The following is a 13,998-nucleotide window of genomic DNA, read 5'->3' as shown; positions in this document are numbered from 1 at the left end:
AACTTAGTGTCTGTCGACCTCTTCTGTTCCCTGTGTGTAGTTTTGTGTTCAGCGTCACACAGAGAGACAGAGGCTGCTTAGTTAGATGAAATCATCACAAATTGCTCATTTTTAAACAGTTACATTATATCTTAGAAGTCAGAACACAGTAATAGATGTTGTTGCAGCATCTATAAAGAGCTGATTTGTCACTGATTCTCTTGTTTACGGCCATACCACCCTGAACACGCCCGATCTCGTCCGATCTCGGAAGCTAAGCAGGGTCGGGCCTGGTTAGTACTTGGATGGGAGACCGCCTGGGAATACCAGGTGCTGTAAGCCTTTTACACCTGCAGGAGGCGCTGCTGCTCACTCAACACGGACAGCTTCATGACATACTTCACATCAGGAAGGAAATCACTCAAATAAATTCACTTTTCAATCTTTGTCAAAGACTGGAAATGAGCGCACACACAAACCTCATTTAGGTCACTCTGTCATATCATCTTCCAGCACTGCTCAGCTCACAGTGACTTCATCTGTCTCAATTCTTCTGGATACCAAACACACACAAATATTATTGTCTCACATTAGTCTGCAGACTGTTAACAGATCTTCCTGCAGTCTGCAGATTCATCCCATTTCCTTCCTTCCTAAGAATCCCTGCTGATATCCAAGGTGCTGATCCCAGATCTGCTCAGATGTCCCAGGTTCTCCTCTGCTTTTATCCTCACACACTGAACTGTCTCCTCATCTACGTGTTAACAACCAGAACCCACTGATGTGGGCTCAGAAATAAAGTTTCCAATGTTTTCCAAACACAAATGAATAAATTACAGAGATTTACTGAGGCCAGATAGAAAAAGTGCACGTGCAGCCACTTTAAACTGTCAAACAGGCAACTTTATATCTAACAGCAAACACTGAGAGCTGCTCTGCAGAATAAATACTTTTACTGGTGGAAGTGTTAGTAAATGTTGCTGATGACACTTTGATTCTTTTGCCTGAGTGAGGTTTTAGATTCAGAACTTTTACTGGGAGTTGAATATTTCTCAGTGTGGAATCAGTGCTTGTAAAGGATCTACACCACTGTCACCTGACTCAAAATCAACACTAATCAAATTGAAAGAAGTTCATAATCAGCTTTTATAAGTGAATTATAAGCAAAAGGCTTCCTGTTTGCCCCAGGTTAGGGCTAAGCTGATCCGGGTCAGGGGGCAAGTTGCATCGTCTGGGGGTGAACTGACCATCAAACTGAATCTAAATCAAAGCCATAAGAAATTTCAACCATAACTTACCTCTTTGAAAAACTGATTTAAAAGTCCATTATTGTTTTGTAAGTGGTCATATTCATTTTCTTCAGGATAACTTCACATTAAATCTGATTTAAAAAAAAATGTCATTAAAGTTGGAATCTTCCCTGAAACAGAAATGCTGAAGTGGAATGAATGAATAAATGTCCCCAAAACTTTCCATCCTTCCACTTTCTTTAATTCATGGTTTCAGGGGGAGTGGAGCCTATCTGTCACAGAAACTCCTCAACATTCCAGTCTAATAACAAGTCTGAAACTAAAGCAAAAACTGCAGCCCCAAATGAACATTGGCATGATATAGGCTGTGTCAAATGCAAAAGCAGTCCCTGTTTCCCTTTTTGGAACTCATCCTTTCTAAGGACAAAGTTAAATGTATGAGGATCAAACACAACAAGTACCTGGGACATGTCAACAGATCCAGGAAATCCAGGAACCAGCAAACTGAGAGCCAAAGAGAAACTGAGGCGTCTGCCAACAAATCAGCAGCAGCTGAAGCTGATCAACTTCCTGATGTGTCATGAGGTGATCACATGTTTCAACAAAAGACATCAAATAACAGCTGAAGCTGCATTAAAGACAATAAGAGATGTGGAAGCAGCATCAAAGCTGAAAAATGGGAACTTTAAACCTTGTTGGATGAGAAATGAAATGTGCTGAAGAGCAGGATTTCTACACACGTCAGTCATCATCATGATGTGAGTGTTCAGCTGCATAGAAACATAAGACGAAGAAGCTCCACTTTAAGACTGTGTGATTCCAGTGATGATCCAGCATTGATCACTTCCAGTTTCTAGAGAATTTGTTTAAAAAAAGAAGCTTTCTGGTGAATTGATTTGATTGTGGATGTGAAGTGTGTCAGCGCCCCCTGCAGGTTGTAGAGAAAAAGCTTACAGCACCTGGTATTCCCAGGCGGTCTCCCATCCAAATACTAACCAGGCCCCCTGCTTAGCTTTCGAGATCGGGCGTGTTCAGGGTGGTGTGGCCGTAAGCAAAAGTCACCGTAACAAATATCTATTATATAGCTGCTTGAACCATATGTTTCTTTTAGTTTTTCACCTAATTGGCTTGAGAGGCTGATGCTGATCGTGCACATGTTCTTCTCTCTCGTGTTGGTTCTCTGCAGCTGAAAGTGAGACTCTCAGATAACTTTGTGTCTGTCGACCTCTTCTGTTCCCTGTGTGTAGTTTTGTGTTCAGCGTCACACAGAGAGACCGAGGCTGCTTAGTTAGATGAAATCATCACAAATTGCTCATTTTTAAACAGTTACATTATATTTTAGAAGTCAGAACACAGTGATAGATGTTGTTTCAGCATCTATATAAAGCTGATTTGTCACTGATTCTCTCGCTTACGGCCATACCACCCTGAACACGCCCGATCTCGGAAGCTAAGCAGGGTCGGGCCTGGTTAGTACTTGGATGGGAGACCGCCTGGGAATACCAGGTGCTGTAAGCTTTTTACACCTGCAGGAGGCGCTGCTGCTCACTCAACACGGACAGCTTCATGACATACTTCACATCAGGAAGGAAATCACTCAAATAAATTCACTTTTCAATCTTTGTCAAACACTGGAAATGAGCGCACACATAAACCTCATTTAGGTCACTCTGTCATATCATCTTCCAGCACTGCTCAGCTCACAGTGACTTCATCTGTCTGAATTCTTCTGGATACCAAACACACACAGATATTATTGTCTCACATTAGTCTGCAGACTGTTAACAGATCTTCCTGCAGTCTGCAGGTTCATCCCATTTCCTTCCTTCCTAAGAATCCCTGCTGATATCCAAGGTGCTGATCCCAGATCTGCTCAGATGTCCCAGGTTCTCCTCTGCTTTTATCCTCACACACTGAACTGTCTCCTCATCTACGTGTTAACAACCAGAACCCACTGATGTGGGCTCAGAAATAAAGTTTCCATTGTTTTACAAACACAAATGAATAAATTACAGAGATTTACTGAGGCCAGATAGAAAAAGTGCACGTGCAGCCACTTTAAACTGTCAAACAGGCAACTTTATATCTAACAGCAAACACTGAGAGCTGCTCTGCAGAATAAATACTTTTACTGGTGGAAGTGTTAGTAAATGTTGCTGATGACACTTTGATTCTTTTGCCTGAGTGAGGTTTTAGATTCAGAACTTTTACTGGGAGTTGAATATTTCTCAGTGTGGCATCAGTGCTTGTAAAGGATCTACACCACTGTCACCTGACTCAAAATCAACACTAATCAAATTGAAAGAAGTTCATAATCAGCTTTTTTAAGTGAATTATAAGCTAAAGGCTTCCTGTTTGCCCCAGGTTAGGGTTAAGCTGATCCGGGTCAGGGGTTAAGTTGCACCATCTGGGGGTGAACTGACCATCAAATTGAATCTAAATCAAAGCCATAAGAAATTTCAACCATAACTTACCTCTTTGAAAAACTGATTTAAAAGTCCATTATTGTTTTGTAAGTGGTCATATTAATTTTCTTCAGGATAACTTCACATTAAATCTGATTTTAAAAAAAATGTCATTAAAGTTGGAATCTTCCCTGAAACAGAAATGCTGAAGTGGAATGAATGAATAAATGTCCCCAAAACTTTCCATCCTTCCACTTTCTTTAATTCATGGTTTCAGGGGGAGTGGAGCCTATCTGTCACAGAAACTCCTCAACATTCCAGTCTAATAACAAGTCTGAAACTAAAGCAAAAACTGCAGCCCCAAATGAACATTGGCATGATATAGGCTGTGTCAAATGCAAAAGCAGTCCCTGTTTCCCTTTTTGGAACTCATCCTTTCTAAGGACAAAGTTAAATGTATGAGGATCAAACACAACAAGTACCTGGGACATGTCAACAGATCCAGGAAATCCAGGAACCAGCAAACTGAGAGCCAAAGAGAAACTGAGGCGTCTGCCAACAAATCAGCAGCAGCTGAAGCTGATCAACTTCCTGATGTGTCATGAGGTGATCACATGTTTCAACAAAAGACATCAAATAACAGCTGAAGCTGCATTAAAGACAATAAGAGATGTGGAAGCAGCATCAAAGCTGAAAAATGGGAACTTTAAACCTCGTTGGATGTGAAATGAAATGTGCTGAAGAGCAGGATTTCTACACACGTCAGTCATCATCATGATGTGAGTGTTCAGCTGCATAGAAACATGAGAAGAAGAAGCTCCACTTTAAGACTGTGTGATTCCAGTGATCATCCAGCATTGATCACTTCCAGTTTCTAGAGAATTTGTTTAAAAAAAGAAGCTTTCTGGTGAATTGATTTGATTGTGGATGTGAAGTGTGTCAGCGCCCCCTGCAGGTTGTAGAGAGAAGAGAAAAAGCTTACAGCACCTGTTATTCCCAGCCGGTCTCCCATCCAAATACTAACCAGGCCCCCTGCTTAGCTTTCGAGATCGGGATGTTCAGGGTGGTGTGGCTGTAAGCAAAAGTCACCGTAACAAATATCTATTATATAGCTGCTTGAACCATATGTTTCTTTTAGTTTTTCACCTAATTGGCTTGAGAGGCTGATGCTGATCGTGCACATGTTCTTCTCTCTCGTGTTGGTTCTCTGCAGCTGAAAGTGAGACTCTCAGATAACTTAGTGTCTGTCGACCTCTTCTGTTCCCTGTGTGTAGTTTTGTGTTCAGCGTCACACAGAGAGACCGAGGCTACTTAGTTAGATGAAATCATCACAAATTGCTCATTTTTAAACAGTTACATTATATTCTAGAAGTCAGAACACAGTAATAGATGTTGGTTCAGCATCTATAAAAAGCTGATTTGTGACAGATTCTCTCGCTTACGGCCATACCACCCTGAACACGCCCGATCTCGTCCGATCTCGGAAGCTAAGCAGAACACAGAAATATTATTGTCTCACATTAGTCTGCAGACTGTTAACAGATCTTCCTGCAGTCTGCAGATTCATCCCATTTCCTTCCTTCCTAAGAATCCCTGCTGATATCCAAGGTGCTGATCCCAGATCTGCTCAGATGTCCCAGGTTCTCCTCTGCTTTTATCCTCACACACTGAACTGTCTCCTCATCTATGTGGTGGACTGGTGCAGAGGGAACAACCTGATCCTGAATGTCAACAAGACCAAGGAAATTATCGTTGACTTCAGGAAATCTAGACCCACCCACACACCCCTTCTTATCAACGACTCAGCTGTGGAGGTCGTCAGCAGCACCAAGTTCCTGGGGGTGCACATCACTGACAACCTCAGCTGGTCACCCCACATCTCCTCACTGATGAAGAAGGGCCAGCAGCGCCTGCACTTCCTGCGTCGGATGAAGAGAGCATCCCTCCCGCCCCCCATCCTTCAGACCTTCTACAGAGGGACCATCGAGAGCCTGCTGACCAGCTACATCTCCATCTGGTCTGGGAGCTGCAGGGCCTCTGACTGGAAGTCTCTACAGAGGGTGGTGAGGACAGGGGAGAAGATCACGGGGGCTCCGCTCCCCTGCATCAAGAACATCGCGGACAGACGCTGCCTATCCCGGGCTCACCAGATCCTCTCCGACCCCACCCACCCCAACCATGGACTGTTTTCCCCCCTGGCGTCCGGCAGAAGGTTCCGCAGCATCTCCTGCAGAACGACCAGACTACTGAACAGTTTCTTCCCCCTGGCCATCAGACTGCTTAACGCCACATAACACTCCTCCACCCCTAAACACACACACAGACACTACAAAAACCACCCCCCATGGACATGGACAATACACGCACCTTAGTTAGTCTAGTTTTGTCTTCAACATGAACCTGGGGACTCCTTGGCACTTACTTTACTCTGACTGTGAAATTCTTTTCTAGTTCTCTTAAGTGCAATTGTTATAGTGCAATATTTAATGTTTCTCTTTGCAATAACTCAGTGCAATTTTTAATGTTTCTTTTGACAATTAGTGCAATATATCAATAACTTAGTGCAATATACATGAATATATATATACTTATTTACCCTGCATATAGTTAGCTCTTAGCTCTTAGTTATAGAAAACATATTATTGTATAGGAATAAGGTCTAGCTCTGTTACACTGGTAGCCAAGTAACGACATTTCGTTGTCAAGATTCACCTTGTGTTTTTTGTGCAATGACAATAAAGGAAGTCTAAGTCTAAGTCTGTTAACAACCAGAACCCACTGATGAGTCTTCCCAACATTAGGACTGCTTTCAGCCTACATGGATGGGACAGTAATGGGTGGTGTTTCCATCGGCCGGTGACAGACATAACGACAAAATAATTAGACAGAGACTAAGAGACTGAGCGTGGCGTCTGTGACAAGAAGAGTCAGAAACTAATGACATGGATGAAAGTGAACTCTGCTCACAGCAGATTCAGAGCAGGAAGTTAGTCCTCACCCATCACTGTGTTTAACTGTTTGAAGCTGTCGGCTGGAAGAAGGATTCTTGGCAAATGTGTTGACAGTGTAGATTATCTTCAGTAATTCCTTCTTCATCCAGTTTAAAATCACAGAGATATAAGATTCCTCAGATCAGATGATGATCTGGACATTCTTGCATTAGCTCTCTGATCTCAGTGAGACTTCCTGGTTGAATAAAGGTGATGATGTGAGGTTCAGTTAGCTTTGCATTCACAGAGCTGTTGAAATTTCCCTTAAAACAGGTTACTTTGTACTTTTAGACCAAAAAGGTACATTTCAGAACCTGTACTTTTTAAGTTGAAGCAGAACTTTTATTTTTGACAAAGTGTTTTAGTTAATTTTTTACAAAAGTATACGTGCCTCTACTTAAAAAGAGGTTCTGTGTACTTTAGCAGCCCCTGAAGGAGAGTCAGAAATCATCAGTCACACCTGAACACACCTGAGACAGCCCTACAGAAAGCACAGACGTGTTCATGAGTGGAATTTAGAGGTTGGATCATTCAGATAGAACAGCAGTACAAAGTTCAGACTTTGTTGTTCAGTAACTTGGAGATGTGTTTTAGCTCCACTCGTCAGACAGCTTCTATCAGTCCTGCCTCCATCACAGGTGGATTCTGCTCTGACTGGTTCCAGGAAGCAGCTCACCTGCGTCTCAGTCTGTCGAGCAGAGACTCTTCTCCTTCTTTAGCTCTGAACAATCTGTAAGTTCAGACTTTCCTGTTTGTTTCTGCTCTGTAATGTTGGAGAACATGTTCACTTCTTATTTCAGAGCAAGCTTTGATCAGTTTGTGTTTGAAAACAAATATAGATGATTATCAGATTATTGATTAACTGGAATCAATCAACATGATGATCAGCTGATGGTTTTTTGTTTGTTTGTTTCCTTCTCAAACAAACTGCTTCATGTTTTTAGTTCCTGGAATCAAAGTGTCGTCTCCACCTTTAAAGTCAGAAAGAGCAGCTTCCTGTCAGACCTTCCGTTATGAAGCTGTGATGCAGTGTATGTATGAAGGTGTTTAGTGTTCATTGTGGTTCAGTCTTTTCACTTCCTGCATTGTGCTGCAGGATCCAGTTGGACCAATCGGAACCTGCAGTGTGGGATTCTGCTGCTCTTTCAGTCAGACTTCACATTCAGACTGAAATCATTCTTTAAATAATCCTTTAGTTTCTGTTGTTGATATTTATTCATTACATCCACAGTACAGATGCTGCTGTTTTTAAGGTGTCAGCAGGAGAAGAAACTCTGAAGTGTCTAAAAGTCAGTTTAGAGGAGATGTTAAAGATCAGGGACTGCATTCATAAAAACTCTGTAAAGAACTGCTCCTGCTGATGAAAATCTAACCAAATTCTTAGAATGATTGAGAATGAAAGAGTAGATCCTACAAAAGATAAAAGTTATTCAGCAACATGTTAACCCTTAAAAGGAAGGAGGATTTGAGTTGATGTCAGGGGCGTCACTAGGTCTTAAGGACAGGGGGGGGCTTAGCCCCCAGAGATGCACAGGATGTGAGTGAACGTAGCGCACGAGCACAAAACTTCACAAACAGCTATCAGGCTGAGAAACTTTTCATTATTATTATTTCAGTCTGTTTTTTTTTAAATACAGTACAACAACTATCATAGGTTTGCACACTAACAGCATATTTACAGCATTAACAAGAAAAAAAATGGCTCCAATTGCGAGTTACTTGGTGGATGGAAGCAAAGGATGCCGTCTGTTTTTAAAGGCTGGCACATGGCTCTATCACTCTGCTGTGACTCAGAGGCTGAAGCTCGTCTTTTTCAATTGACATTGTTTGACACAGCCAGGAATGCAGCCGACGCAGTGCACTACAGGACGTTCCACATGAGCAGCTGCCCACAGGCACTGTTACAGGTAACAGCTACCTGGTAACTTGGATGCTTGCCAGGGGCGGTTTTTGCTATGATCAAAGTGGGAAATCAACCCAGGGTGCAATCTGTGAAAGGGCGCACGAGAGGAAGAAAAAAAAAAGTATTCAGTTATTTTTATAGCTGAATATACAGATTTGACTGTTTGGGTTTTTCTAGTTCCAACAATATGTAACAAGCTGAAACCATACAGCGCATCATGCAGAAGAAGAAGACAGACGCAGATTACGTCAGAGGCTTTTCACAGAGCAAGTCAAGTGCGTGTTCAATGAAGGATGGAATATAAAAGGTCAAGAAAGTCATCAGGTGCCCAGTTCAGGAAAAGAAGGAAATAAGAAGAAGAGGACCCAGAACCACCACTGATGGTTGCCTTCAGAGAGGGAAACATGTCTGTAATCTGAGACAATAAGATGGAGGGTTTGAAAGAGGAGATGAAGCATCAGAAGCTGTCAGACTCCTCCTCCTCTGACTCAGTCTCAGAACAATGTGGAGTTAAAGAAAACACAGGCATCTGTTTTAAAGGACTCACTGATGTTATGACTGGAAATCCGTCTGTGACAAGAAGAGTCAGAAACTAATGACATGGATGAAAGTGAACTCTGCTCACAGCAGATTCAGAGCAGGAAGTTAGTCCTCACCCATCACTGTGTTTAACTGTTTGAAGCTGTCGGCTGGAAGAAGGATTCTTGGCAAATGTGTTGACAGTGTAGATTATCTTCAGTAATTCCTTCTTCATCCAGTTTAAAATCACAGAGATATAAGATTCCTCAGATCAGATGATGATCTGGACATTCTCGCATTAGCTCTCTGATCTCAGTGAGACTTCCTGGTTGAATAAAGGTGATGATGTGAGGTTCAGTTAGCTTTGCATTCACAGAGCTGTTGAAATTCCCCTTAAAACAGGTTACTTTGGACTTTTAGACCAAAAAGGTACATTTCAGAACCTGTACTTTTTAAGTTGAAGCAGAACTTTTATTTTTGACAAAGTGTTTTAGTTAATTTTTTACAAAAGTATATGTGCCTCTACTTAAAAAGAGGTTCTGTGTACTTTAGCAGCCTCTAAAGGAGAGTCAGAAATCATCAGTCACACCTGAACACACCTGAGACAGCCCTACAGAAAGCACAGACGTGTTCATGAGTGGAATTTAGAGGTTGGATCATTCAGATAGAACAGCAGTACAAAGTTCAGACTTTGTTGTTCAGTAACTTGGAGATGTGTTTTAGTTCCACTGGTCAGACAGCTTCTATCAGTCCTGCCTCCATCACAGGTGGATTCTGCTCTGACTGGTTCCAGGAAGCAGCTCACCTGCGTCTCAGTCTGTCGAGCAGAGACTCTTCTTCTTCTTCAGCTCTGAACAATCTGTAAGTTCAGACTTTCCTGTTTGTTTCTGCTCTGTAATGTTGGAGAACATGTTCACTTCTTATTTCAGAGCAAACTTTGATCAGTTTGTGTTTGAAAACAAATATAGATGATTATCAGATTATTGATTAACTGGAATCAATCAACATGATGATCAGCTGATGGTTTTTTGTTTGTTTGTTTCCTTCTCAAACAAACTGCTTCATGTTTTTAGTTCCTGGAATCAAAGTGTCGTCTCCACCTTTAAAGTCAGAAAGAGCAGCTTCCTGTCAGACCTTCCGTTATGAAGCTGTGATGCAGTGTATGTATGAAGGTGTTTAGTGTTCATTGTGGTTCAGTCTTTTCACTTCCTGCATTGTGCTGCAGGATCCAGTTGGACCAATCAGAACCTGCAGTGTGGGATTCTGCTGCTCTTTCAGTCAGACTTCACATTCAGACTGAAATCATTCTTTAAATAATCCTTTAGTTTCTGTTGTTGATATTTATTCATTACATCCACAGTACAGATGCTGCTGTTTTTAAGGTGTCTGCAGGAGAAGAAACTCTGAAGTGTCTAAAAGTCAGTTTAGAGGAGATGTTAAAGATCAGGGACTGCATTCATAAAAACTCTGTAAAGAGCTGCTCCTGCTGATGAAAATCTAACCAAATTATTGGAATGGTTGAAAATGAAAGAGAAGATCCTACAAAAGATAAAAGTTATTCAGCAACATGTTAACCCTTAAAAGGAAGGAGGATTTGAGTTGATGTCAGGGGCGTCACTAGGTCTTAAGGACAGGGGGGGCTTAGCCCCCAGAGAGGAACAGGATGTGAGCGAACGTAGCGCACGAGCACAAAACTTCACAAACAGCTATCAAAGGCTGAGAAACTATTCATTATTATTATTTCAGTCTGTTTTTTTAAATACAGTACAACAACTATCATAGGTTTGCACACTAACAGCATATTTACAGCATTAACAAGAAAAAAAATGGCTCCAATTGCGAGTTACTTGGTGGATGGAAGCAAAGGATGCCGTCTGTTTTTAAAGGCTGGCACATGGCTCTATCACTCTGCTGTGACTCAGAGGCTGAAGCTCGTCTTTTTCAATTGACATTGTTTGACACAGCCAGGAATGCAGCCGACGCAGTGCACTACAGGACGTTCCACATGAGCAGCTGCCCACAGGCACTGTTAGGGTAACAGCTACCTGGTAACTTGGATGCTTGCCAGGGGCGGTTTTTGCTATGATCAAAGTGGGAAATCAACCCAGGGCGCAATCTGTGAAAGGGCGCACGAGAGGAAGAAAAAAAAAAGTATTCAGTTATTTTTATAGCTGAATATACAGATTCGACTGTTTGGGTTTTTCTAGTTCCAACAATATGTAACAAGCTGAAACCATACAGCGCATCATGCAGAAGAAGAAGACAGACGCAGATTACGTCAGAGGCTTTTCACAGAGCAAGTCAAGTGCGTGTTCAATGAAGGATGGAATATAAAAGGTCAAGAAAGTCATCAGGTGCCCAGTTCAGGAAAAGAAGGAAATAAGAAGAAGAGGACCCAGAACCACCACTGATGGTTGCCTTCAGAGAGGGAAACATGTCTGTAATCTGAGACAATAAGATGGAGGGTTTGAAAGAGGAGATGAAGCATCTGAAGCTGTCAGACTCCTCCTCCTCTGACTCAGTCTCAGAACAATGTGGAGTTAAAGAAAACACAGGCATCTGTTTTAAAGGACTCACTGATGTTATGACTGGAAATCCAAAAATGATATGAAATTTGAGTATTTTATCCATGAAATATCATTGTGTTCACCTTCTGATCAAACTGTTTCATCGTTCTTTGGGGACCTGGGACGTATCTATATTGGCCACTAAGTTACCTTCAGTTATGACACAAGAACATTTACATGAAATCTGCCTGAAGGGCAACAGCTCACAGAGAGGCTGCAGTATCAGTAGCTCCTGCACCAGGAAATTATTTTCTTACCCTTTTATCTTTTCAAATTATAGATTTATTCCAAGATAAAGCAAGGGTTGTCTGTGAAAACACTAAAATAATTTCCTCCGTACTTGTGCCTAATCAGTAACTGTTATAATAAACATCAATGCTCACATTATAAGGACAGCAGGAGGTTGAATCTGTGAAATCACTGTAAAAAGTAAACCATACAAAGACAAGACAAACCCATAGAGTCACCTGATGGAGAAAAAAAACATGCAGAGTGACAAAAAAATCTCTTTTTAGTTTATGAAAGTAAACTATGAATATGATATGAGACTTTATGCAGTAACTTTACTTAATATCACTAAAGTTTCCTGAACTTATCAGGAAAAGATCAGTTTTCTTGGTATTTGTTTTACAGTTGAACAGTTTCACAGCTGTGTAAAGTCCATCAGTCATCCAGATGTTAACATTTCTCCTGCATAGTTGAACAGAGTTAAACTTTAAACTGAACTGGTTAGAATGTTAATTTCAGACAAAACACCTCTCTGGATATGTCTTTCAGAGTTTAGTTTCTCTTTCCACTAAACTTCCATCTTTTTGTGACGCAGATTATTTGCTCCGTGAAATTCTCCGTCTGAAGGTAACGGAAACTATTTTTAATGTTTGACTATAATATCTGCTGTTGGCAGCTTAGTTCAAGCAGAAACAAACACAATCTGCCGCATTGTCCTTTCTGTTGATTCACTGCTGTCTCTGTAAAACTGTAACTGTGAAACTGTAACTGTGGGACCAGTGCCGTGCACAACATGTGTTACTTTTTGTGTTACTGAGTGAGTAAAATATGTGGAATAAGAGCAGCAGCAGACTATAAAGATGACCCAGGCTTAAACACTGAGTTGTTGTTACATGTCAGCTTCAAACTAAAACATGCATCCCAGTTATTATCTGGGAGGGTTGTAAAGGAACTCTTGAGGATCTCAGAACCCCAGAATTAATTTTTCTACATTTATGTTACACCACCAGATCAGAGGAGGAAACATCTTCTCCGAAGGCGACGAGTTTCATTTGCTCTTTCATTTATAAGTTATAACCAAAATGATTGAAACAAAGTCACACCCTGTCATCAGCACATTGATAATGTAATACATTTTACTGAAATAAATAATAAAAATATAAAATAGATAATGTAACATATTAGTGATAATGGTGTAATTAAACCAAATGTTACAATAAAAATGCTTTTCATTAACAATGCAAAGTATTGAAAACAGGCACCAAATCATAAATATGATCATTTATAGATTAGCTGACAGATTGTACAACCCCCAGTAGGGGTCCTTAGGCATGACCCCCTTACCCTATCTGTAAGTCGCTTTGGATAAAAGCGTCTGCTAAATGCATAAACATAACATAACAACAAGGGACTGTTACATGCATACATTTCATTAATAATGAAAACGAGAGATTGTGTGAGACTATCGGCAGATTCAAACAAGGCGCGCCTCAAATACAGCAAACAATATAGTAAGATTATAATTACGCCAATAACTACTGTTTAAATAAATATATTATCGGGTAAAACAAAAACAAAACACTGGAGTACAGTGAAGAAAGCCTGGAGAGCCTCACGGATTTCATCGACGAGTGTTTTGACAGGATCGTCATGGGGAAAACTAACCAAACCCCATCTGCTAGCAGCAAGGCTTCAACTTCAAAGAGAAGTCGCAATGAAGAGTCACCCGGAGCGACTTCTCCAGCTGGTAATGATTCGACGGACATTTTAACATCGATCGATAACAAATTATCCAGCTTCGACGCCCCTATGTCTCTGTTAGAAATTCTACACAGAGAGTTCCAGGCATTACGGGAGTCGTTGGAGTTCAGCCAGCAACAGGTGCAGACGCTGGCTGCAGAAAACGCAGCCCTCAGAGGATCGGTGAAATCACTCACCGAGGGAATGAGCCGGATCTCTGACGAGAACAAGAGGATGAAAGAATCAATTATTGATCTCCAGGCTCGTAGTATGAGGGACAATCTGGTGTTTTCTGGAATCCCGGAGCAGGCAGACGAGGATCCTGAACTCACAGTGAAAAGCTTCATTCAAAATCAGCTGAAACTTCCAGGAGATGTAGTGAAAAACATTACTTTTCACCGAGTCCACCGCCTGGGA

At 41.3% G+C, this 13,998-nt stretch overlaps 2 protein-coding genes, 1 non-coding gene and 2 pseudogenes across 4 annotated transcripts in view; 4 read left to right on the top strand and 1 right to left on the bottom strand.

Annotated features, from left to right (window-relative positions):
- LOC140291582 (NLR family CARD domain-containing protein 3-like) overlaps positions 1 to 13,998 on the top strand; it is a 531,700-nt gene that overhangs the window by 460,829 nt on the left and 56,873 nt on the right. The gene's annotated exons all lie outside the window — the stretch shown is intronic.
- The window catches only part of LOC140294898 (uncharacterized), a 131,788-nt gene that overhangs the window by 103,387 nt on the left and 14,403 nt on the right, over positions 1 to 13,998 (top strand). The window lies entirely within an intron of this gene.
- Positions 203 to 321, top strand: LOC140314111 (5S ribosomal RNA). Its single transcript, XR_011917115.1, has one exon. It is a non-coding gene; the product is annotated as a 5S ribosomal RNA (ribosomal RNA).
- On the bottom strand, positions 2,177 to 2,282 carry LOC140296452 (5S ribosomal RNA; annotated as a pseudogene).
- LOC140294744 (5S ribosomal RNA) lies at positions 2,639 to 2,747 on the top strand (annotated as a pseudogene).

Source organism: Leuresthes tenuis, unplaced genomic scaffold (genome assembly GCF_036924035.1).
Source record: "Leuresthes tenuis unplaced genomic scaffold, fLeuTen1.0.hap1 SCAF_1, whole genome shotgun sequence".
Taxonomy (NCBI): domain Eukaryota; kingdom Metazoa; phylum Chordata; class Actinopteri; order Atheriniformes; family Atherinopsidae; genus Leuresthes; species Leuresthes tenuis.
Note: the sequence above shows the minus strand (reverse complement) of the source record. Positions and strands in the feature narration are given on the sequence as shown.